The sequence below is a fragment of the Jaculus jaculus genome, chromosome 5 (assembly GCF_020740685.1).
Source record: "Jaculus jaculus isolate mJacJac1 chromosome 5, mJacJac1.mat.Y.cur, whole genome shotgun sequence".
Classification (NCBI taxonomy): Eukaryota; Metazoa; Chordata; class Mammalia; order Rodentia; family Dipodidae; genus Jaculus; species Jaculus jaculus.
This window is the reverse complement of record NC_059106.1, coordinates 78,688,423-78,710,174: the sequence shown is the minus strand read 5'-3', so window position 1 is coordinate 78,710,174 and position 21,752 is coordinate 78,688,423. Positions and strand designations below refer to the sequence as shown.

General features: G+C 42.1%; 1 protein-coding gene across 7 annotated transcripts in view; it reads right to left on the bottom strand.

The window, feature by feature from the left end:
• The window catches only part of Scmh1 (Scm polycomb group protein homolog 1), a 224,630-nt gene extending 203,821 nt beyond the window's left edge, over positions 1 to 20,809 (bottom strand). For 3 of the 7 annotated variants that reach the window (XM_045149867.1, XM_045149865.1, XM_045149871.1), the window contains exon 1: positions 20,714 to 20,801. The gene's annotated coding sequence lies outside the window, so the exon portion shown is untranslated. Of the gene's footprint in view, positions 1 to 20,713 lie in introns of all 7 variants that reach the window. The other 4 variants (XM_045149870.1, XM_045149869.1, XM_045149866.1 and 1 more) reach the window with 3 other exon arrangements.
• Between the last annotated feature and the right edge of the window lie 943 nt (positions 20,810 to 21,752).

Genomic DNA, 21,752 nt, shown 5'->3' with positions numbered 1-21,752 from the left:
TTTATTTATTTATATTTGAGAGGGGGGAGAGAGGGAGAGGAAGAGAGAGAAGAAGGGAGAGAGGGAGTAGGGATGCCAGGGCTTCTAGCCACTGCAATCAAACTCCAGATACATGTGCCACCTTGTGCATCTGGCTTACATCGGTAATGTGGAATTGAACCTGGGTCCTTAGGCTTTGCAGGCAAGTGCCTTAACTTCTAAGCCATCTCTCCAGTCCATCTAGCAGTTTCATTTCATTTTATTTATTTATTTGGAAAGAATGAATGGTGTGCCAGGACCTCCAACCACTTCAAACAAACTCCAGACATGTGTGCTCCCTTATGCATCTGGCTAATGTGGGTCCTGAGGAATTGAATCTGGGTCCTTTGGCTTTGCAGGCAAATGCCTTAACTGTTAAGCCATCCCTCCAGCCCTAGTCGTTACATTTTAAAAATCAAACAAAAATAAATAGATGAAAATAATTTTTAAAATGTAAGGCATGGTGGCATCACCTATAATCGCCCCACTTGTAAGGCAGAAGTAGGAGGATCACTGTGAATTTGAAACCACCCTGAGACTACATAGTGAATTCTAGGCCAGTCTGGGCTATGTTAAGACCCTACCTTGAAACCCTTCCCCCCCAAAAGTAATCATTTATTTAACTTAACATGCCAAAATGTCAGGTCAACAAGTAATCTGTAAAAATTATTAATTAAAATATTCTTTCTGGGCATGGTGGTGCATGCCTTTAATCCCAGCACTTGGGAGGCAGAGGCAGAGGCAGAGGCAGAGGCAGAAGGATTGACAAGAGTTTGAGGCCACCCTGAGACTACATAGTGAATTCCAAGTCAGCCTGAGCTAGTATGAGACTCTACCTTGGAAAACTGAAAAAAGAAAAAAAAAATTCTTTTTATAATAAGTCTTCAAAGTCTAGTATGTGTTTATATGCATAGTGAACCTAAGTTTAGATGCTAAGTATGCATCAGGAATACCTGATCTGTATATCTATATCATAAATGTTTCTTTTTTTGCATGTGTATGTGGTATGTGCATGTGTGTTTGTATGCATGTGGATGTGGAGGCCAGCAGTTGACATCAGGAACCTTCCTCATTGCTCTCCATTTTTTTTTTTATTTACTGAGGCAAGGTCTCACTTGAACCCAAAGCTTCCTGATTCAGCTACTCTAGCTGGCCAGCTTGTCAGGGGAGCTTGTCTCCACTTCCCAAGCACAGGGATTTCAGGCAGGCTACCACACAAACCTACATTTACATGGGTGCTGGGGATACAAACTCTGGTTCTTATGCTTGCTCAGCAAGTATTTTATTCACTAAGCCATCTCCCCAGTCTCTCAGTTTAAGTTATAGTTGAAACAAACATTTATATACTGATGTTATTCCACTTAAAATTTTTCCAAGATAGGAGTGCAAACTGGTACAACCACTATGGAAATCAGTATGCAGCCTCTTGAAAAAGCTGTAAATAAAACTACTGTTTGATTCAGCTATCCCACTCCTGGGCACATACCCTAAAAACTCTACTCTTTACTGTTTGTTACTGCTCTATTCACAATAACTAGGAACTGGAATCAGCCCAGATGCCCATCAAGTGATGAATGGATAATGAAGATATGGTGCATATAAACAGTACAATTCTATTCAGTGGTAAGGAAGAATGAAATAATTAAATTTGCAAAAAAAAATGGGTGGAGTTCAGAAAAAAAAATCATTCTAAGTGAGGTCACGCAGGCACAGAAAAACAAATACCACATGTACTCTCTCATCTGTGGTTTCTAACTGGGACCAGCTAGAGATAAGTGCAAATGGTGGTAAGTAAATGTGACCAAGAGAGAGGGAAGAAATAAGAGGAGAAGCATTACCTGACAAGTTAGGGGAGGGACAGACATTGAAGGTAGGGGTTTAGAAGGGTAGGGGGTAGGGAAGGTTGGGAGAGAATTACACATAAGTTAAGACAACATGAACCAGTTCCATAGAAACCCTCATCCTAGCTAGCATTCTACAAGATGCAACCACCAATAAGGGAGATGGAGAACAGTTTGGATAGAAGGTGGAAAAAGCCCAACTTTAAAACCATGGACTCTGGCTGGTAAATTCTCAGGCCCAGAATTGGGTTGACCCCTACAGTGAGCTGTTGTTCTGGAAGACCCATGAGGTCCTCAAAACAATATAGGCCACTGCCAAAACACTTGATTACTTACCAGAGTTAAAAGGTTAAGACTCTATTGCTAAAGACACCATAGGCTGTGGCCATAGGACATCAGAATACCGTGCTAGAACCCAAAGGGAAACTAGCTTCCTCCTGGCTAGCCCTGATAGTGCTGGAGAGCCCTACTGGAGCTTCCAGAGGACAATGGTCACCAACAACATGAATAAGCAGGAGAACCTATAGACTACAAAAATCAACCAGCTGGTCAAGAAGGACACAGTTGTGTAATAGTGGCACATAGCCTCTGCAGGTAGCCAACTGTCCTCTGATTGGACATGAGGCCCACTCAGTAAGAGAGAATCGTATCTGTTACTGGAAACCAAGTCAGAATTACATTGTCAGGAAACTCACAGACTTCAGAGAGAAGCATTCACTGCTCTCTGGAGAAGAGTAGGCTTGTACACCAGAAAAGAAAGAAAGAAAGGAGGGAGGGAGGGAGGAAGAAAGGACAGATGAACGGAGGGAGGGAGTGAGAGAGGGAGGTCTCTCAAATTTTCACACACACCCTTTTTTAAAATTTTTTTTGTTACTTTTTATTTATTTATTTGAGAGTGACAGACAGAGAAAGAGGCAGATAGAGAGAGAAAGAGAGGATGGGTGCACCAGGGCCTCCAGCCACTGCAACCGAACTCCAGACGTGTGTGCCCCCTTGTGCACCTGGCTAACGTGGGTCCTGGGGAATCGAGCCTCGAACCGGGGTCCTTAGGCTTCACAGGCAAGTGCTTAACCACTATGCCATCTCTCCAGCCCAACCCCCCTTTTTAACTCAAGCTGCTCTCAGTCTTGTTTGAAGAATCTGCTTTATTTGATAGGTGGCAGAAAAAACAGAGGATAACCAAGATCCATTAATAAGATAAGAAGTTATTTGACTGTCCACCATGAGATGTGTCACTTCTACCACAGCCCAGAAGATAATTCAGGGAAAGTGGCAACATGAATACTGCCCTTACTGCTGGCCTGACAACCAGCTCCAGGTTTATGGTGACAAACATTGTGATCTATCAAAACCTATTAAAACAGAAATCCAGAGGTCACAGAGAACTTAACACTAAATCAGACTGCCAACAGGCCTGCCATGGCTCAGGGAACATTGCAGAAGAGAGGGCAGAAAGATTATAAGAGCCAAAGAGTCGATAGGAATACCCTGAGGCGTTGTCCCCTGCTATCCCATAGGGTCTGACTGAGACCTTCATAACCCCAGAGTGAAGACCATAACCCCATTGAGGAGGACCCTCAGGGTAACAGGAGCTGGGGTGAGGGGATAAAAGTGAACAGCCTATTATAATTTGTATAAAATAAAAATAAATAAAAGCAAGAAAAAAATTGTTTCTCAAAAACTTAACAAAGGATCTATTTCTAATTTTACATTAAAATCAAATAAATTTAGTAATTCCAGTAATACCAATCACATGACTATCAGACAGTAATATTTATTAAAAAACAGAATAATACTCAGCATCTATTAAGTCTTTACTATGCCAAAGACTGCTAAGCATTGTACATGAAGTAACTTTTTCAATGCTCAGAACTATTCTATAAGTAAGTACTATTATCTTCATTTTAATGAATACAGTACTGCAAAAAGAGGTCTTATAATTTGAGGCTACGAAGTCAGTTAATGGTGGAGCTAGGACTCAAAGAAATAGGTCTGGACAATTTTCTTATCTCTGAGGCTATATTTTCTTCAAAAAAAAAAAAAAGGAAAACTGGGCTTTGGTTTAACTTAGCAATAAGTACCTTCTTTTGTCTCTGTCTGAGTTAGAGGTCCTCAGTACTGCCCACTTTAGTCGTCCTAATTATATATTAACGTAAATTTGATCATAGTATTTTCCTTTAAGATCTTTCAAAGGCTCCAAATACCTTCCTATACCCCACATAGTTCACATGATCTGACCCTCAGCTACCTCCTTTCTACCTCATCTCCCTCAGCTCTAAACATATACTTTGCTTCAGTCATGGGAGTTTTCTCAGCCCCTGTGGGAGGCCAAGAATCTCTACATTTCTTGGAATATTCACCCTAATATTTAGAGGGCTAGCTCCTTTCAGGGTCTCAGTTTAAATATTACACCACAGAGAAACTTTCCCTGACCCTGCTCTAAAGCTGTCACAAACATTCTCTATTACATTATTCTTTAATTATTCATACAGCAATTAGCACCATTTAATATATTCCACACGCATTTATTTGTCTCCTCCATAGCAACCTTGTCTTTTTTTATCTAGCACTAGATCTCACACCTGGAACAGTGTTAGGTACAGAGGAGACCATTGGTAGTCATGAATTAAATGAATGTATGCTAATAACTAAGAAAAAGGTACAAACTTTAAAAAAATTTATAGGAACAGAAAGAACAAGATGACTACATCTGAATTTCAAAAGTATTTTACTTGGAAGGATTGTAATTAAAACCCACAAGTTGATTTCTGAGAGAAAAGTAGTTAAGGAAAATCTCTTAAAATTAAACAAAATTGAGCTGAGTACTTTAATATCTGTAAGTCACTGAAATTTGACAGCATCATTACATAAAGGTGCTAAGAGGATGAAAGGAGCTGAGCTACATAATCATGAATATAATTTAGCTTTTCAAAGTCTTCTGAATAGTTTTCACAACTTATTAAGGAATTCTATGTGACACAAAGGCAAATTCTATCTAATTAAGAGCCATTCAAAAGACATGCATTGAGATGCCAGAAGATTTTTAAATTTGAGTGAGTACATAGCTATTAGAAACACTGGAAAATAGGAAAGACTATTGTTAAAGGACCAGAAACTTAAAAGAATTTCTGTAACATAATCTAAACAGAGCTTTTGGGAGAAAATCAATCAAAGCTGTGAGTCTAACCAAACAGTCAAAAGGTTGTGTTTACTCCTTGGGTACACTAAGAAGTCCATTTTTCCTGGGACTGGGGAGTGGGTGGAAAGTACTAAGATTGTAAAAGCCATGCTAGCACCCCAATTTGTGCACCAGAGTTCTAGCTGCAGGGTTGGACAGCAAGCTACTAAGCCCCTGTTATGCAGTATTATTTTTATTAATTTAAAAAGAACTTTAAAAGGAGAAAAAAGCAAGGGCTATTGTTTAAAAGCCTCTCTGAATTGACATTTCAGAAAGATTAAAGGTGTTTTTTCAAACAATGCAATTATTTTATGGCACACTACCCAAAGACTTTTTTTTTAAATATTTCATTTACTTATTTGAGAGAGGGAGAAGGAAAGAGAGAGGAAGAGGCAGAGAGAAAGACAGAATGGGCATACCAGGGCATTCAGCCATTACAAATAAACTCCAGATGCATGTGCCCCCTTGTGCATCTGGCTTATGTGGGTCCTGAGGAATCAAACCTGAGTTTTTTGGCTTTGCAGGCAAATGCCTTAACCACTAAGCCATCTCTCCAGCCCAAATTTTTCAATCAAACCAATTTCAAAACTAATTCAGTTTTAGTTTCCTTCTCTGTGTCCCCTAAGCCCACACAGAGCCTCAGTGCAGATCTATACAAAACATGTGAAATGAAATTCATTTCTTGTGTCTTCTAAAGCACAAATCTTAACTCTTGGTATGTATGTCACACTCAACACCCAGGCATAGATCCCTTAGTGAGAAGAAATATAATTTTTTTAAACATATTTAAAAAAAAATTTTTTTTGGTTCATTTTTTATTTATTTATTTGAGAGTGACAGACATAGAGAGAAAGACACATAGAGGGAAAGAAAGAGAATGGGCACGCCAGGGCTTCCAGCCACTGCAACCGAACTCCAGACGTGTGCGCCCCCTTGTGCATCTGGCTAACGTGGGACCTGGGGAACCGAGCCTCGAACCGGGGTCCTTAGGCTTCACAGGCAAGCGCTTAACCGCTAAGCCATCTCTCTAGCCCAGAAATATAATTTTTGTTCAAAATAAAAGAGAGGGCTGGAGAGATGGCTTAGTCATTAAGGCATTTGCCTGCAACCAAAGGACCCAGGTTTGACTCCCCAGTACTCATATAAGCCACATACACAAGGTGGCACATGTGTCTGGAGTTCGTTTACAGTGGCTGAAGGCCCTGGTGTGCCCATTCTCTCTCTCTACCTACACCTCTCTCTCTCTCTCTCTCTCCCTCTCAATAAATAAAATAAATTTTAACAAAACCAAAGAGAGGGCTGGAAAGATGGCTTAGCGGTTAAGGCGCTTGCCTATGAAGCCTAAGGATCCATGTTCAATCTCTTTCCAAATCCCATGTAAGCCAGACACACAAGGGTGATGCAAGCGCAAGGTCGCTCATGCACACTAGGTGGCACAAGCATCTGAAGCTCAACTGCAGTGGCTGAGGCCCTGACACGCCAATTCTCTCTCTAAAAATAATTAATTTAAAAAACCAAAGAGAAAACTTCTATGTCTAACATATGCACCAAGCACTGACAACTTTCCTAATCTATCCAATCAATACAGTAATACAATAGAGTAAGTAGGAGAACTCTAACCTTTTACTAATGGGTAGACTGTCCATACTTCCCTCCCCTCGTCCCCAAAAATAAAATCAAAACAAGACAAAAAAATCATTAGCTGGCCATAGTGGTGCATACCTTTAATCCTAGCACTTGGGAGGCAGAAGTAGGAGGTCCTCTATGAGTTCAAGGCCACCTTAAGACTACATAGTGAATTCCAGGTCAGCCTGGGCTAGAGTGAGACCCTACCAAGAAAAACTTTAAAAACCATTATTAAGCTATTATAGATCAAATGGACCCAGTAGAATATATTTTAAATTCTTTTGTTTTTAATTTTTATTTGAGACAGAGAAAGAGGGAGAGAATGGGTGTGCCAGGACCTCTAGCCACTGCAAATGAACTCCAGACACAGGTGCCACCTTGCACATTTGGCTTATGTGGGGCCTGGAGTCTGTAGGCTTCTTGGGAAAGCGCCTTAACTCTTAAACTGTCTCTCCAGCCCCCAAATAAAATATTTTATCAACACTTTCAAAATGTACATTCTTTTCTTTGGCACATGGAACTTTTTCTAGACCAGACCATATACTGGGCCACAAAATAATCCTCAACAAAGTGAAAAAATTAAAATAACCTCATATGTCTTCTCTGACCACAATAGAATAAAGCTATAAGTTAATAACAAAAGAAACTTAGAAACTATATAAATTCATAGAATATAGAAATTTATAAGAACACACTACTAAATGAACAATGGGTCATGGAAGAAACCAAATGGAAACTTAAAATTTTTACTTGCAACAAATGATTATAGAAACACAACATATCCAGGCTTGTGAGCTACAGTAAAAGCAGTAATAAGGGGCGATCATATTAACAAATGCCTACATCATAAGATCTGAGAGATTTCAAATAAACAACCAAGTGATACAACCCAAGGACACATAAAAGGACGAGCAAACCAAACCCAATCAGAATAACAAAGATCAGAGCAGAAATAAACAAAATGGATACATAACAATACAAAAAGTAATGAAACAAAGAGTTGGTATTTTGAAAGAATTTTTTAAAAACAGCAGACCTTTAGCTAGACTAAGATAAAGAGACAGGAATCAAATAAACAAATTAGAAAACAAAAAGGACACATTGAAACTTATACTACAGACATACAAAGAATTAGTAAAGACTATTATGCCAGCAAGCTGGAAAACTTAGAAGAAATGGACAGATTTCTAGACAAAAACAACTTACCAAATTTGAAGCATAAAGACACAGAAAACCTAAACAGACCAAGAATAAGTAGTGAGATTGAAACGGCAAAAAAAAAGTCACCCAACAAGGTCCAAGAACTGGGGAGATGGCTCAGCAGATCAGAGTACTAGCTAAGTAAGTATGAGAGCTCGAGACTGCCTGAGTCTGATCCCTAGATCCCACATAAAAAGCTGGGCATGTCCGGGAACATCGTAACTGCAGTCATGTAGGGAGCTCAGCCAGTGTGCCTGAAAACAGTGGTAGCTTCAGCAGGTTTGGTGAGAGACTCTTCTCAAAGAAACAGTGGGAAAACAATAGAAGAAGACATCTGATGCTCTTCTCTGGCCTCCATATGTGCACATGGGCATACACATCTGCACATGCAAGTGCACAAACTATATATATATATACTACCCACACACACGTGTGCACACATGCAAAAAGACAAAAAGTCCAGGACCAAATGTTTCATCTTTGAATTCTATCAAATGTCTAAAGAAGTAGTAAATTTTCAAACTATTCCAAAGAACTGAAAGAGAAGGAACTTTTCCAAATCCATGCTAGGAATCCAACATTACCTTGATACCAAACTAGAAAAGAATACACACACACAGAAACCTAATGAGCATAGATGAAAATTTTCTCAACAAGGTATCAAGTAACATCCGAGAGCATATCAAAAAGATCATTCACCATGGTCAAGCTGTATTTATCCCAGAGATACAAAAATTATTCCATATGTGCAAATCCACTGTTATGTTTTGAGTATAAAATGTCCCTCAAAGGCTCATGTGAAGTTGCGGGAGCTTCAGAAAATAAGAAAGTGGGTTGCTGGGGCAGGTCTTATAGGTCTAGTAGGTCTAGCTTGTCTCAAGCCCTTTGCTTTCTGACTGCTGACATGATGTAATCACCGTTTCATACTACTGCTATCCCAGCCTCCAGCTGCTCCTGGCCCCCACTGTTTTCTTTCACCACTGCTTTTGCCATAATAATAAAGTATAACCTCTCGAATGCAAACCAAAATAAATTCTTCTGCCCAGAAGCTGCTGCTGCTTCTTTTTAAAAAAATATTTTATTTTTTTAAATTTTTATTCATTTATTTGAGAGAAAGAGGGGGGGAGAGAGAGAGCCTCCAGCCACTGCAAATAAACTCCAAATGTACCACCTTGTGTATCTGTCTTATGTGGGTCCTGGGGAATCAAACCTGCAAAGCCAAGTGCCTTAACCACCAAGCCATTTTTCCAGCCCAAAAGCTGCTTCTTTCAGGTATGTTATCATAGTGATGAGCAAAGTTACTATTACATACCACATGAAAGAATGAAGAAGAAAAAAAATCATATGATCATCTCAACAGGTACAGGAATGAATCTGACAAAACTTTATTCTTCATCATGATAAAAATACCATGTCCTGATCTCTTCTTATAAAGGCACCAGTCATATTAGATTAGATTACAGTCCACCCACAGGACTTCATTTTACCTTAATTGCCTCTTTACAAACCCTTTTTCCAAAAAGAATTACATTCTATGATAGTGGGGATTAAAACTTCAATATATAAACAGGGGACAGAAGCTAAGTGTGGGAAAATATGCCTTTAATACTAGCATTTGGGAGGCAGAGGCTAGGAGGATTGTCATAAGTTTGAGGCCATCCTAAAACTACATAGTGAATTACTGGTCAGCCTGGGCTACAGTAATACCCTACCTCAAAAAAAAAAAAAAAAAACCTAAATAAATAAATAAGGAAGGGACACAATTCAGCCCATAAGGATCTACAGATATCCTATCATGCCATACTTACCATTACCTAGACTTACTACATTGCAATGCTATCATTTTCATCTAAGTAGACTATGAATGCTTGCAAAGCACTGAATAGTTCCTATTTCCCTGCCTTCTAGTGAGCAGCATATGCTGAAAAGAACATTTCAATAAATTGCTAATTCTATTTTTCTGCTAAGAAACAATTAAAATTTATCTACCCTATAAAATACCTATATTACCTAAATGGAGTTTGTAGCATTTCAAGGGTTTTAGAGAAATGACAGATTCTTCACTTTTAGCACTCTACAACAGCTCTCATCCCAACATCCCACACTTTCTACGTCATTCTCTATTCTCAAATTGTCTGTGTTGAACTTTACTAAAGCAATGCATTTGGAGATTTTATACAACTACCCCAAAAGTGAGTGACTTTTCCCTCCACCTTTGAGTTTCTAAAATATTTATGCATTTATATAGCATGAGTTAAGGTATATTGCTTACCTTCCCTCCTAGAACTATGTCTCAGCAAGGCATGGTAGCACACGCCTTTAATCCCAGCAATCGAGAGACAGAGCTTTGGATCACCATGAGTTTGAAGCCACACTGAGACTACATAGTAAATTCCAGGTCAGCCTGGGCTAGAGCTAGACCCAACTTCAAAAAAAATGGGGGGACTATGTCTTACTCTCTTTTTTTATCTGGGTGATAAAGATAACTACTGAATGAACAACTGAAATGTCTCTACTCCACAGGTAACCCTCAAATATGATGAGGAGGACAATGCCAAAGGTATTGATTACTTGTTCGGGCATAGTTACTGAGGCCATCATTAGCTAACATAAAGCTAATACTTTAGAAGGATATCATGATATACAGAGAAATTTGAATCATGGGTAAGTGCTATTGCAGCCAAGTGAGTGAGAGAATGTAGAGAAGAGAGCCTTGGTCTACAGACAGGCAAAGGAAGAGAAATTCTAACCCCCCAAAACATGTAATTAAGTAGCCAGTAAGGTACCACAGCAGTGAAGGGCACTGAAGTCTGAAGGAACGGAAAATGTCTTAAGGAAGAGGGAGTAATTATGATCTTGAAATACTGCTAACAAAGGGCAACTGCTGCCTTTCATACTTCCAGCCACACCAGTCTCAGGGAAAATCTTTTAATCTCAGTTTCCTAAAAGAAACAGATTTGCAAAATAAGAAGAGTATTACCTTAGGAGTATTTGGAAATATGAGATAGGTAGCAATAGTAAAAATAACATATATATAAATGAAATATATTTAACATTCCTATAATGTGCTAAACACTGTTCAGAACTCACACAAATTACAAAATCTTAAAAGACACAGGAATTTTGAGGTACTATAAACACATACTAGGTCTACTATTACTCTCATTTTCAGATAAGGAAACTGGAGCTTATTAAGTGACAGAGACCAACACGAGGGTGCAGAAGAAAAAAAAAACTTTAGTCAGAAAGTGTACATATCCAATGTATATAACTCAAGAAGCTTATATATAAAGGGTAAGCAAATTATAAGATTTACCATAGTATATAATATACATACACAGCAATATGTATATACACATATATTTATGCTGTAATAGATATGTGTGTGTGCACATATGCATGCACAACAGGAAGAGAGAAAGAAGTCAAAAGCAATGAAAAGATGGCACTCAGAATTAGGTAAGAGGAAAATATAAGTATATAGTTTTAAGTAATTTAGTCTGCTAACAAAAGAGTGAGCCAAGTCTTTTTTCGTTCTTTCTTTTTTTTTTTTTTTAAAGTTAGAAGACAGGCCAGGTGCTAAGAGTGAGAAGATAAATTAAGGTGGTCAGAAGCCTGAAAAGGGGATGTTTTTGATTCACGGCATCAAAGAAAATAGGACAGAAGAATAACTATGTAATAAAGGCCCGATGGCAACAATTAATGTAATTATGTGATTTTTTTCCCCCCTCTCAGACAGGGTTCAGTAGAGCTGGTATAGAAGAAGAGAAGTCAGTTTGATTCAACAGACGTTTAGGACTTTGTCCAAGGAGAAACAGGAAAATGGAGCATGGTTCTAGAAGATAATGGCAACAGAGTGAAAAAAAAAAAAAAAAAGAATAGTACAAAAAGAATTAAATTGGATAGGAATGGAAATTATAGTCAAAGAACAGACCTATTGGGAAGAAGCAAAGGTCAGCTGAAAGGGAGAAGTTTTGAACAATGCTGCAGCCTTCATTTAAAAAATCTCAAAGGTAAGGGCTAGAGAGGTGGCTTAGTGGTTAAGGTGCTTGCCTATGAAGGCTAAGGACCCAGGCTTGGTTCCCCAGTATCCATGTAAGCCAGATGCACAGGATGCCACATGCATCTGGAGTTCATTTGCAGCAGCTAGAGGTCCTGGCGTGCCTTTTCTCTCTCTCTCTCCCTCCTTCCCTTCCTCCCTCCCCCCCCCCCCGCCACACACATAAATAAAATAAAAATTTTAAATCTCACAGGTGGACAATCCCTAAGTAATATAAGGCGACACAAGGAAGTAGGTTAGCTAAACTGATGATCACTTGAGTTGAAAAGGCTAAACACTGAAAGTGACTCAGGATGATGAGATCAGTAACTGGGGTAAGAAAGGAGACTATGTGAATCAGGTCCTAAATGATAAAGAAGATCTAACAAGGTGATATAATCCTTGTGCTACAGAGTGCATTGTGGGGTGGGATAACAAGAAGACAAAGAAATGGTCAGGACACTGAGCAAAAAGAAAACAACAGCTATCCTCAACTGTCTCTGCTAGGGTGAATTAGATGTAGGAAAATAAGCTGTATTTTATACAGAGCAAGTAATATGTTCCTCAGAACTCAGGGTCTACCACCACCACCAATAAAATGGTCAACAATGTAGGAAACAGTAGGTTGAGAGGAAGGAACAAGAAAGGTTGAGAGAAAGAGGAAGAGGAAGCCAGACCAGCACAAGAATAACAGCATAGAGACTGACTAGAAGACTAGGACCAAGACAAAGACTTGCTGGGTTTATCTGACCACGAGGTTATCAAAATAATTAGCTTTAGAAGACGTCTGATGGCTACTAAGTTAGCACTAAAGTCTTAGCCAAGGTACCAATTACAGATGGGATAAGAGGGACACAATATTTCAGTACCTAATATGTGGCAAATTTCTGACAAGAACTTTAAACATACTATCTTAGTTAAACCTCAGTTATACTTCCCTCATTTTATAAATACAGAAAGAGAATATTTGAGAGTCAAAGTGACCTGCAAAACAGCTGAACAGCTAACTTTTTTGTTGTTTTTGTTTGTTTTTTGAGGTGTGGTCTCACACTAGCTCAGGCTGACCTGGAATTCACTATGTAGCCTCAGGGTGGCCTCGAATTCTTGGCAATCCTCCTACCTCTGCCTCCCAACTGCTGGGATTAAAGGTGTGTGCCACCACATCCGGCTTTGAATGGCTAACTTTTAGTAAACTGAGGAACCCAGGCTTCTTTTCAACTCTAAATCAGTATTGTGGAAAGGAGAATTTTCCACCATAGAAAAGAATTCAGAATTTGAAATTAGTGTTTTAGTCATTTTCTACAGTGAAACTTTGTATGTTTCTTAATTTCATTTAACCCTATCTACCAAGCAAGGTAATTAAAAAGATTACACTTTAGCTTCAAAAAACTCCTAGGACTAGAAAGATGGCTCAACAGTTAAAAGCACTTGCTTGCAAAGCCTAACAGTCCAGGTTCAATTTCCTAGTATCCACATAAACCCAGATGCCCTCAGTGCCACATGAGTCTGGAGTTCATTTACAGTGGCAAGAAGCCCTGGCAAGCCCATACTCACTCTCTTTGCCTTTTTCTCTCTACCTCTCTCTTAAATAAATAACTTTTTAAAAAAATTCCTAGCAAATGGGCTGAGCATGGTGGTGTGTACCTTTAATCTTAGCATCCAGGAGACATAAGTAGGAGAATCTCTGTAAATCTGAAGTCTGCCTGGGACTACAGAGTGAGTTTCAGGTCAACCTGGGCTAGAGTGCACCTTACCTCAAAAAAAAAAAAAAAAAAAGGGCTGGAGAGATGGCTTAGCGGTTAAGCGCTTGCCTGTGAAGCCTAAGAACCCCGGTTCAAGGCTCGGTTCCCCAGGTCCCACGTTAGCCAGATGCACAAGGGGGCGCACGTGTCTGGAGTTCGTTTGCAGAGGCTAGAAGCCCTGGCGCGCCCATTCTCTCTCTCTCCTTCTATCTGTCTTTCTCTATGCATCTGTCGCTCTCAATAAATAAATAAATAAATAAAACAAAATAAAATAAATAAATAAATGGGGGAAAAAATCTAAATCTATTAAAAAAAATCTTAGTAATTGCTTTCTTAACCTGAAAGTAGTGTACATTGGGACCTATTTTCAAATTTGGCACTTCTTTTACTTCTTTTTTTTTTTTTTTTTTTTTTTTGGTTTTTTGAGGTAGGGTCTCATTCTAGCCCAGGCTGACCTGGAACTCACTATAGTCTCAGGGTGGCCTCGAACTCATGGCAATCCTCTTGCCTCTGCCTCCCAAGGGCTGGGAGGAAAGGCGTGCGCCACCATGCCCGGCAAATTTGACACTTCTTACTTTAAACAATAACTGAAAAAGTGACTAATGACAACATGAATTAGTACTATAGAAGCCTACCATTTCATTAGCTAATTGAAAGAGAGAATAAGGGATAGTTTGGGTAGAAGTACTCTGCTGGGGTGAAGAGGGCATCACCCTAAAACCATAGACTGTAGGGGTGAATTACAGTGCCAGAATTGGGTCATGCTCACAATCAGCTACTGGTCAGGCCATTGACAAAACACTTGTTACCCACCAGAAGTAGATGGTTAGACCTTATTGCTGAAGACACCAAAAGCTGTGATTATAGGACATTCAGAAATCAAGCTGGAACTGAATGGAAGACTGCTACCTAACAGCTAGCTGTCAAGAGTGCTGAAAGCTCTATGCGAGCTGCTGGGGGGATAAAGTTACCAACAGTGTGACAAGCAATAAATTCTGCAAACTACAAAATCAACCAGCTAGGCAAGATATATCTACTGGTGCAAGAGTGGCACATATATTATAGGGATAATCAATTGCTCTCTGATTGGATATAAGGCCCACTAAGTGGGAGGGAACTAACGTCTGGCACTGAGAACCACGTCAAAAGCCTATAACTTGGAAGGTCATAGACCACAAAAGCTTTTGCTGGCCTTTGGCTAAATGGAGAGGTTAGGATCATCAAAAAGTCTTCTAAATGTACCTGTTGATCTCCTTGGATCAATGCTGTTCTCACTCTTGTTTAGAGAATCTGCTTTTACACATGGCAGAAAATACCAGAGAAACCCAAGACCCATCAGAATGACAAAAAGGCGAGTGCCTAGCACAGAATGAGTCATCTCTAACACAGCCACCAAGCCTTAGGAAACATTACAGAGGAAGACGCAGATTAAATATGAGTACAGCTCTCATGGCTATCAAGAGAATCTTCTCCAAGATGGTAGGAGACACCTAAGAGACTCAACTCATCAAAGCAGAAAATAAGAGGCTGCCAAGAGCTCAGCACCAAAGCAGACTTCTAACATATGTCCAAGGCTTAGGAAACATTGCAGAAGAGGGCTGTAAAGAAAGGAAGAGCCACAGTGGGGGGAAGGTGTACTGGAAGGCATGTCTTCCCCAAAGGAACTAACTGGTGCATCCATGACTCCACAGAGACTACCGATATTTAGGGGAATAGAGCCGGGGAAGAGTGGACCTAACAGAATAGTACAATGGGAACATGGCCAATCTGTAATATGTTCATATACTAAAGTTCTCAAAAAGAAAAAAATCTGATGTTCTAAATTAATGTATATAAATTGTATATACAGTAAACTCAAGTAAGTAGAGAGGATATATAATCTATCACTCCCTAAAGTATCTAGAACCAGCTCTAAACTGCATAGTTTCAATCATAAATACAGTGGGCCCATCTCTATACGTGACATATTTTCTCTACTTAAATTATTATTTAATCTATTGAAATTTGATATCTAAGGCTCAAAGAAAATTCATCCTGAATGTAAAGCCCAACCTTTTTTTCCTGTAGAAAAATGATAGCTCCCTCCTCTGAACTGTTATTTCATTCTACTTTTACTCCCCTTAGCATACTTACTACCTACTCATTACTGACCAATATTTTAGATAAGCATCAAAAAACTTTGTATTTGCAAGCAGAGCATAAGCCCATTAAAAGCAGGTGGAAGGGAAATAACATTACTTTGTATCTATAAAAAGCCAATTGCTTTTTTAGTAACTATATTTTTTCCCAGTCTCTTTGTGACACCCCTTGAAACAGAAATACATTTTCTTACAAAGAAGGACACTGAAGCTCACTGAGACTGAACAATTACACCCATAAGGCTGGCAAGGGATAGTCTAGATCTGAAGCCTGGTTTTTCTAAACCCAAAGCCTAGGCTCTTTCCACTAGACCCTTTCCAGAAACCATGGGTATAGCCTCACCACTTCATCTGAATGATTCCTACTCACCTACCAATCCACAGAAAGGATTCAATATAGAAATTTGCCCTCTTACATTTTTGAGACAAAAACCGAACTCTTCAGTGGAAACAGAGTGATAGATGTGAGCCCTGAACAAACTTAAGAAAGCACCTGCTAGTAAGAAGGAATAATCAAAACACATCACTTTTCCACTCTTTGCTTAAAAAGTCCTCCTTGGAGGTTTGCACCATCTGGCTTTGTCACTTTTTACCACAATGTGTCATCTACCACTCCCCCCCGCAACTAACTTTCCATGTTTACTGCACCTGGGTACAATCTTCCTCTCTTCTCTATATGCCATCATCCTAAGTCACTTCTCTATACACACAGATGACACATTCAGTCTATACTAGCCTCATATACTCTGCTTCACCGACCTTCACTTCAGTTGTATGTCAGCTGCCCCTCCCCCACAGGCCTAGCTGTCATTCCAAACAGCTCCACATCAGAAAGCTGCATATTAAAATTAATAAATTAATATTACACTTTCTGACCACAACCTTTTCCTCTGCTCCAGCTTACTTCCATTGCATTTACTCTGTGGTGTAATTAAAAAGCACTAAGTCTTCAAGTCTAAAACAACTCATCTTCCAATTTCCTGATTCAGTTAATGTAATCACTATCCTTCTGGTCATCCAAGCCAAAAACCTTACCACCACCCAATATTCCTCATTTTCGCACCAGCCCATTCAGTCACCAAAAAGTCTCATAGGCTTTCTCAAATCCATCCCTTTCTCTTTAAATCCCTATTACCATTAAAAAAAATTTTAATTTTAAATACTTTTATTTATTTGCAAGGAGAGAGAGACAGAGAGAAAACGGATGCGCCAGGACCTGTAGCCACTGCAAACCAACTCCAGATACATGTGCCCCTTTGTGAATTTGGCTTTATGTGGGTACTGAGGAAATCGAACCCAGGTCATTAGGCTTTGCAGGCAAGATTCTCAATTTCTGAACCACCTCTCCAGCCTACCCATTAACGTTTTGTGACTTTTTTTGAATTTTATTTATGAAAGAGAGAGAGTGGAGAAAGAACTGGTGTGACAGAAACTTCAGCCACTGCAATCGAACTCCCGACACATGTGCCGCCTCGTGCACGTGTGAGACCTTGTGCACTTGTTTCACTTTGTGTGCTTGGCTTACGTGGGATCTGGAGAGGCAACCATGGATTCTTAGGCTTTGCAGGCAAGTGCCTTAACCACTAAGCCATCTCTCAAGCCCTCCCATTACCATTTTTTAATATTACTCCAGTTATGTCTCATTTTTCAAAGGCTTTTAAAAAATTTTGTTTTATTTTTATTATTTGAGAACAACAGAGAGAGAAAGAGGCAGAGAGCGAGAGAACAGGCGCGCCAGGGCCTCCAGCCACTGTAAACGAACTCCAGACGCGTGCACCCCCTTGTGCATCTGGCTACCGTGAGTCCTGGGGAATCGAGCCTTGAACCGGGGTCCTTAGGCTTCACAGGCAAGCGCTTAACCACTAAGCCATCTCTCCAGCCCGACTTTTCTTTTTTTTATCTTAGAGATATAGAAAGAGAGAGAACGTGTGCACCTAGTGCCACCAAAACTCCAGACACATGTGCCACTTTGCACATTTGGCTTTATGAGGATACTGGGGAATCAAATCCAGGCTTTCAGGCTTTGCAAGCATCTTTAACCACTGAGCCATCTCTCTACTCCACACAAGCTTTTTTTTTTTTTAACTTTTTATTTATTTATTTGAAAGTGACAGACACAGAGAGAAAGACAGATAGAGGGAGAGAGAGAGAGTGGGCACGCCAGGGCTTCCAGCCTCTGCAAACGAACTCCAGACGCGTGCGCCCCCTTGTGCATCTGGCTAACGTGGGACCTGGGGAACTGAGCCTTGAACCGGGGTCCTCAGGCTTCACAGGCAAGCGCTTAACCGCTAAGCCATCTCTCCAGCCCCACACAAGCTTTTTAATGACTAAAATTCACCTATTAAATTAACTTCAGATATTTATGCATACAAAAATCCACCTTGACACAGCTTCTGCCTGTATTTCAGACTTAAAATTTACCACATTTACCTTTACTGTTTTATTACCAGCAGTCCCAAACAGTTGTGGTTCTTTATTGTAAGCCATTCCTTTTCAGACTGTTCCTTCACTGTATTCTCTGTTTGGAGCATACTTTCTATTCTTCTTTGCCTAGCTTAGCTTACTCCTCCTTACCACTTTGCTTGGGCATGGGTTTATCTCTTCTCCAAGCTTCACCCCAACTTCTGGGCTAGTTCAAGTGCCCTCACTTTCAGGCAACCATAATACCTATGTGTAGCTCTTACCTTTTATTCTGCAATGTTCTATTCCAATACCTAACTTTCCAGGTCCACAAGGGTTGGAAATGTCTCAAATTCCTCTTTGTGTATTCAGTTTAGCATAGAGACTGACACGTAAGTTTAAAGGTTAGGACATAGTAAGCTGGAATGTTCATGCCAGTGCTAATGCTGAAGGGTTCAGAGAGTTTTTTTCTGGGTCTATGCAGTTCTGTGCAGAATGGTGCTAAATAAAATCTTATCCAACAGACATAAAAGAGAAATAGCACTTCTATAAACATACCAGAAATCAAAAGCTAGCATATGTGCTACAAACTTCATAACCACTTCAAGAAGAGATAAGAACAAATACAAAGAACCACTCTGACTGCTGGTATGTGCTTGTCTAAGTTAAAAACAAACAACAACAACAAGGAAACTCAGTGAAACTTGCTTAGTAGTTGCACAGGGTCCCAGACACAAGAGCTTAGCATTTTATCTACAAGGCCATCACATCTCTGCTGGGGTAAGAAATTACTAATCTTCAGGGTTGCTTAAGCAGGAGTTTAAATTGATTTTTTAAATTCCTTTTTAATATTTAACACTCTGTACCATAAAGACTAAGTGATTTTTTTTTAGAAAGCAAGCAAAAAATAATGCTTCTAAATGAGCAACCAAAAGTGCTACTTTCATAGAAATGTGGGTCTTCTGTTGGCAGTTAAAAAAGAACAGAGTTCAGTGTAATAAAGCATTTCCCTCTCCAACCAAATATTAAATTGCAATTTGGCACCAAACTAGGTCTCAGTGCTTTTTAGAATAAAAATGATAAGCTACTTTATTTTCAAAGCACATTACACTTTAAAACCTTTTGATATACATTAGCTCACTTGATAAGTCTTCAAGGCCAGTTTTTTGTTGTTGTTGTTGTTGTTTTTTGGTTTTTCAAGGTAGCCCAGGCTGACCTGGAATTCACTATGTAGTCTCAGGGTGGCCTTGAACTCACGGTGATCCTCCTACCTGTTCCTCCTGAATACTGGGATTAAAGGCGCACACCACCACGCCCAGCTAAGGCCAGTTTTAAGGGGGACCCCCCCAAAAAAACATAAAATAGGTTTCAAAAAAAGAAGTTCAAAACACAGCAGACATATGAGGAAAGAAAAGTACTTTTTATTTAAGCAGTTTAATCCTGGGGCCGAGTTTCCTGCACAAACTTACAAGACTTGATCTCCTTGCTTAGACAATCAGCTCTTCTTTGAAGGGGATAAGGACAAACTAGTGCTCATCCAGAGGGCCAGAGACCACGGAGAAACAGGAATAGAACTACTGAAGAGAAGACCAGACTTGCGTTGGGGGGGGGCGGGGGGAGACTCACGACATGATTACTCTCTCATCTCTTAACACATGGCCATAAGGAAAATTAATGAAGTAGGATGGAGGCTTCTTTCCAATTATAACCAATCTGCCCAGGACAAGAAAGAGCTTCCCTGGGAAGAGATTAGCTTCTCATGGCTGTTGGAGATGTCCAAATAGGTTTGTCAAATTATTCAGGGCATCACTTGGGATTTTCAAAGATCCTTTTTGCGTGGAATGAGAGTCGGGAATCATGGATAACTCTGCATCCCCTTAGGTTCTGGAGATGTTCTGGGGCTCCGGGGGGAAGGGAAGGTGCTCTCGCGTCCCGCCCGCCCGGGATGCCCCGCCTCGAACTCGGTGCTCGCCACTCACCACTCCCGCTCCCGGTCTGAGGTTTGAATCCCGCACTCCCCGCCCGTTTCCCCCCCACCCCGCGTTCTGTTTTATTTTATTTATTTGTTTATTTTGGGGGAATCCGAGCAGGGGCAGGTGGCACACGTGAGTTCTCCTAGCCCGGGGCTCCGCTGCTGACAGCTCCGGGCCTCGCGGTTCCCCGCCCGCCGACACCAGGAGACCGGCCGCCGGGACGCTAGCCTGGTCGGGGCCCCTCGCGTCCGGGCCGCCCGACGGGCCCGCGCGCACACCGACCGGACGCCGACCTCCCGCCCCGCCCCGGGCCCCGCGGCCTGGACTGAGCGGCGGCCCCGCCACGCCGTACCCCGACCGGACCCCCGACCCCCGGCCCGGGGCCTCACGCGCCGCGCCCCCCGGCCGCCCGCCCCACACTGGGCCCCGGCGCAGGCCGCCGGGCTGACACGGTCGACGGAGGGCCGCGGACACCAAAAAGTCACCGGGCGCGGCGAACGCGGAGGCCCCGCTGGGCTCGGGCCGGCCTCTGGGCTCGGCCGGCGGCGAGGCGCTTACCTGAGGCGCGGCAGCGGCGCGGGGCGCGAGCGGCTCACTGCCTTCCCGCCGCCATGTTTCCGCTGCGCAGGGAGGCGAGGGAGGACGCGGCGGCTCCGGAGAGCGGCGGGCGGCGGCGGTGGCAGGGGGCTCCACCGAGGCGGAGGCGGCGGCGGCTGAGGGGCGGGGGCGAGGGCTGCCCGGCTCCGCCCCGCCCGTCCGTCCCTCTGTCCGCCCAGCGTCTCCCGCCGCGAGGTGGCGCGCGCGCGGGCCGGCGACCGCCGGGGCCCCTCTCTGGCCGCCCCGCTGCACCACCCCGCCCCCCGCTCGCCCCCACCGCCGTGACCTCTGTCGGGTTCGCGTCCCCCGGATGACCTACACTGACCACTCAGACGCCGGTTCAAATCCCGCCACCTCCGGGCGGCCGACAGACCTCGAGTTCCTCCCCACCCCCCCACCCCGCCCCCCGCCCCCCGCCCTGCCCGTGTGCTGACCTAGAGTTACCTTCGCACCTCCTCGCCCCGGGCACCCTTCTCCGACGTGCAGCGCCAAGGGCTGGCGAGAGGAGGAAAACAAGCTGATGCTCTTGCAAAGGCGATGCAACGGTGCCCGGGAGCTCGCGGAGGACCGGGGTGCCAGGCGCGGTGCCACCACTGGGTCCTTCCTACAGTTGTTCTTGGCACGCGTGGAGACTCACGTCTAGCAAGCTCACCTCAGAGCTATGCGTTGCCTGCAGGAGTGCTCAGCTCTTGGAGGAGGGTTCCAGCTCCAAGCTGGCTGATGCAAGGGGAAGCTGGTCTCAGGCAGAGGAAAGGAGGACGAGGGCAAAGCTGTCTCTCCAGGCATGGCGTGGAATGGCTGCTCCAGAAGGACTGGGGACATGGTGCTGCTGCTGCTGCTGCTGCTCTGAAATTTAGAGAGGGAAAGAAGGCCACAATGTGGAAGGAGGTCCTTGCAGGTCATGATAAAGAGCTTCGAATTTATTTTGTAGGTTCCTGGTAAAATATAGTCCTAGGACTCTGGGTGCCTCTGAGTATTTGTTTTGTTTTTCCCAAATAAT